Raw genomic sequence first — 4,943 nt, forward strand, 5'->3', positions numbered from 1 at the left:
ACTGAATCCCCTTCTCTCGCCATGCACAAAAGTTAACTCAAAATGGATCAAGGAGCTTGATATCAAATCAGAGACACGCATCATAGAAGAAAAAGTTGGCTACGACCTACATGCTGTGGGGTCGGGCTCCAAATTCCTCAATAGGACACCCATAGCACAAGAGTTAATAACAAGAATCAACAAATGGGACTTACTTAAACTAAAAAGTTTTTTCTCAGCAAGAGAAACAATAAGAGAGGTAAATAGGGAGCCCACATCATGGGAACAAATTTTTACTCCTCACACTTCAGATAGAGCCCTAACATCCAGAGTATACAAAGAACTCAAAAAATTAGACAATAAGATAACAAATAACCCAATAAACAAATGGGCCAAGGACCTGAACAGACACTTCTCAGAGGAGGACATACAATCAATCAACAAGTACATGAAAAAATGCTCACCATCTCTAGCAGTCAGAGAAATGCAAATCAAAACCACCCTAAGATACCATCTCACTCCTGTAAGATTGGCAGCCATTATGAAGTCAAACAACAACAAGTGCTGGAGAGGATGTAAGGAAAAGGGTACTCTTGTACATTGCTGGTGGGACTGCCAATTGGTGCGGCCAATTTGGAAAGCAGTATGGAGATTCCTGGGAAAGCTGGGAATGGAACCACCATTTGACTGAGCTATTGCCCTTCTCAGACTATTCCATGAAGACCTTAAAAGAACACACTACAGGGATACTGCCACATCGATGTTCATAGCAGCACAATTCACAATAGCTAGACTGTGGAACCAACCCAGATGCCCTTCAATAGATGAATTGATTTTAAAAAAATGTGGCATTTATACACCATGGAGTATTACGCAGCACTAAAAAATGATAAAATCGTGGAATTTGCAGGGAAATGGATGGCACTAGAGCAGATTATGCTAAGTGAAGCTAGCCAATCCCTAAAAAACAAATGCAAAATGTCTTCTTTGATATAATGAGAGCAACTAAGAATAGAGCAGGGAGGAAGAGCAGGAGAAAAAGATTAATATTAAACAGAGACATGAGGTGGGAGGGAAAGGGAGACAAAAGGGAAATTGCGTGGAAATGGAGGGAGACTCTCATTGTTATACAAAATTACATATAAGAGGTTGTGAGGGGAATGGGAAAATAAACAAGGAGAGAAATGAATTACAGTAGATGGGGTAGAGAGAGAAGATGGGAGGGGAGGGGAGGGGGGATAGTAGAGGATAGGAAAGGTAGCAGAATACAACAGTTACTAATAGGGCATTATGTAAAAATGTGGATGTGTAACCGATGTGATTCTGCAATCTGTATTTGGGGTAAAATTGGGAGTTCATAACCAACTTGAATCTAATGTATGAAATATGATATATCAAGAGCTTTGTAATGTTTTGAACAACCAATTTAAAAAAAAAGAGCTTTGTAATGTTTTGAACAACCAATTAAAAAAAGAAAAAGAAATCAAGTTGATACAGATGACTAAGAATACATAGGAATTACTCAAAACTATTGAAATTAGTGAGTTTAATCAAGTATGAAACAAATGATTATCAATAAAAATTTAAAAATGCTGATTGATCAACTATATGGAGAATATAAATTTCAAAAGAGTATCCATTTACAAATGGAAAAAATTGTACATTAGAAAAATTCTTGGGCTGGAGTTGTGGCTCAGTGGCAGAGCACTTGTCTAGCATGTGTGAGGCACTGGGTTCAATTCTCAGCACCACATATAAATAAATGAATAAATAAAGGTCCATCAACATCTAAAAAATACTTTAAAAAAGAAAAATTCTTACAAGAAATGTATGCAACATTTATATAATCTCAAATCTCCTGTTTCAAAGTTTGAAACAACAGGATAAAAGTACCCCCCAAAATGATGGCTTCAACTATTACAATTACAATGTTTCTAGAATGAAAATTAGAAAAAAAGTTTTCCATGTTTTTATTGGTGTGTTATACATAATAGTGGGATTCCTGGTTACATATTTGTACATGCACATGATATAACAATATAATTTAGTCAATATCATCCCCCAGTTAAAAAAATTAAAGAAACAATAAATGAATCATAAGATAGTCTCATTACAGCTGTCAACTTTTGAAAAATTATACACTTTGTGGATTACACAATCAGTTGGATCATGTGAATTTTCAAGGGCAAGTCACTTTCTGCATGTGTCCCAGCTAGAACTTTTCCTACTAATCTTTAAAGAGTTCAATCAAATTCATAAGGGCAACATCAAGACCAAAACAAATTAATGAGCAAAGAACACGTGTATATGTTCATAAATTAGATGAAAGGGTAAAAAGAAAAATCTTGAATAGAATATTTACTGAGTAAAAACAGGGTGAGTTTCTTTTTTTTTTTTTTACTTTTTCTATTGAAGTGTTACACAAAATGTGCAAAACATAAATGTTCAACTCAATAAATTGGAGCTGGGCACAGTGGCATGAGTTTTGTAGTTGCAGCTCTTGAAAGGCTCAAGCAGGAGAATCACTGGAGCCCAGGAATACAAGATTAGCCTGGGGGAGCTGGGTTTGTGGCTCAGTGGTAGAGGGCTCGCCTAGCATGCACGAGGCACTGGGTTCAATCTTCAGCACCACATAAATGTAAAATAAAGATATTGTGTCCAAAAAAAAGATATTGTGTCTACCTAAAACTTAGAATAAATATTAAAAAAAAAAAAAAGATTGGCCTGGGCAATACAGCAAGACTTCATCTCAAAATAATAATAATAAAATTGTTAAATGATTTGAATTGATGAGCTGATGCTCTGTAAGGTATAACAGTTAATAGCATGTAAGAGTTCTGATGAAAAAAATAACAATTATAATAAAATAAACTATAACAAAGCAAGCACCCATGTAACCAGCAGGGAGGTCTAGAAGTAGAACATAGCCAAGTTCCCTAGCAGTTTATTCCCATTCTCCCCAATTAACTCCTCTTTCTCCTTATCAAGCATAAATATCATCTTGTTTTTCAATATTTGAGTTTAATAGCATGTGAATTTGAAGCCTGTTCAAGTGGGATTACATAGTATTCTTTGTGTGAGGGCTTTATATATATATATATATATATATATATATATATATATATATATATATATATATATACATACTTATTTTAGTTGTAAATGGACCTTTATTTTATTTATATGTGGTGCTGAGAGTAGAACCCAGGGCCTCACACATGCTAGGCAAGTGCTCTACCACTGAGTCACAACCCCAGCCTCCATGTTGGGGTTATTTTGTTCAAGATTATGTTTTTGAAATTCGTCCAGGCTGTGTGTGAGCTAAGTTTGTTCATTTTCACGATAGCATAGTAGTCCAAGGTAGAAACATAGCATAATAGACTTATTTTCTATACTGTTGATGGAAATTCATCCATTTTCTCTGACGTGGAACTAATATAAATCACACTACTACAAGTATTCCTACACATATTACTCTGTTGCACACATGCGTGCCATTTCTGAGGGGAGGAGGAGGACAGGGTCACAGAGTAGGTATATATTCAGTTTCTATACTGCCAACCAATTTACCAAAGAGGTTCTGCTCATGTATACCATGTACACCCATATCAACCATGTAATGAAAATGTCCTGCTCCATATTCCAGGAAACCCTCTGTATTATGTTAATCCTTCCAATTTTAGTACTCTGATGGATATTCAGTGGTTGTGTGGTTTTGATTTGTATTTCTCTAATGACTTACAATCTTGAGCACCTGAAGTATCTGTTAAGATTCTTAACCATTTTTCTATTGCTTTGTTATTTTCCTTCTGATTCTTAGTCCTTCCTAAAACCCTATATATAAAACCTTTGTCACAGTGTTGCAAATGCCACTCTTTGGCTTGCCTTTCATTTTCTTTAAGGTGATTTTTGATGAATAGAAGATCTCAATTTTAATAAATTCAAGTGAATTTATTTTTTTCATGGCTAATGCTTTTTGTGTTTATATAAGAAAACTTTTCTTACTGCAAATTCATATAGATATTCCCCTGTGTGATCTCCCAAAATATTTATTGTTTTGCCTTTCACAAATAGATCCACAATTCCTCAGGAATTGAATTCGGGTGTGGTATAAGATAGAAGTTCTGATTTACTCTTATGTATGAATATACATGATGTTCCAGCACCATTTACTGAAATACCATATGTCTACTGTTCTGCATGCTGCCTATAGCATAAATCAAGTATCTATAAAAGTATATGACTGTATCTATACTACTCATTCTGTTCTACTGATCTACTGAAAATGAATGTTGTATATCTTTGCACCAATATAACACTGTCTTTGCGTGGGCTCTCTCTTGTCCAGCGAGGAGGTCCATGGAACAGGGTAGAGGAGAGTGTGGCTGCAGAGTCACTAATCAAGACCTCTGGAGAGCAAGCAGGAGGCAGGACTGATTTTATTGCGCAGTTACTATACACACACACACACACACACACACACACACACACACTCAGGCAGTAGCTAAGCAGATTACAGGCAGCCACCAATGCAAGTTCTGCTAACTGCCCTTACTGCGACCAATCGAGGAGTGGGCCAGGGAGCAAGCGCAAGGACTGCAACACATGGCCTCATGCCCAGGGCTATGCCTACGGGGTAAGTGGCCTGCACTCATGTGCCTAACACAAGGGGAATGGCCTGCCACTCAGACACCTTTAACGTATGCCATGTATGCAGTACTCCATGCACTTGTCTCCACATGTCTTTATTAATCTAGCTTTATTTTAAAAATTTTGATATTTGACAAAACAGATTATTCTACATTACCCTTCAAGAGCATCTTGGTTCTTCTTAGCATTTTGAATTTTCATATAAATTAATCTTATAATGATGGCAACAACCCTAACTAAATTGTCTAACCCATTTAAAAAACATTAACAATACAGGCCTAGCAAGAGTACATGACTTGCCTGAGGTAATAAGA

General features: G+C 36.1%; 1 non-coding gene across 1 annotated transcript; it reads left to right on the forward strand.

Annotated features, from left to right (window-relative positions):
- The first annotated feature begins 2,750 nt into the window (after positions 1–2,750).
- LOC113198074 (small nucleolar RNA SNORD28) lies at positions 2,751–2,825 on the forward strand. Its single transcript, XR_003302799.1, has one exon. It is a non-coding gene; the product is annotated as a small nucleolar RNA SNORD28 (small nucleolar RNA).
- Positions 2,826–4,943: the final 2,118 nt, after the last annotated feature.

The sequence above is a fragment of the Urocitellus parryii genome, chromosome 3, assembly GCF_045843805.1.
Source record: "Urocitellus parryii isolate mUroPar1 chromosome 3, mUroPar1.hap1, whole genome shotgun sequence".
Taxonomy (NCBI): Eukaryota; Metazoa; Chordata; class Mammalia; order Rodentia; family Sciuridae; genus Urocitellus; species Urocitellus parryii.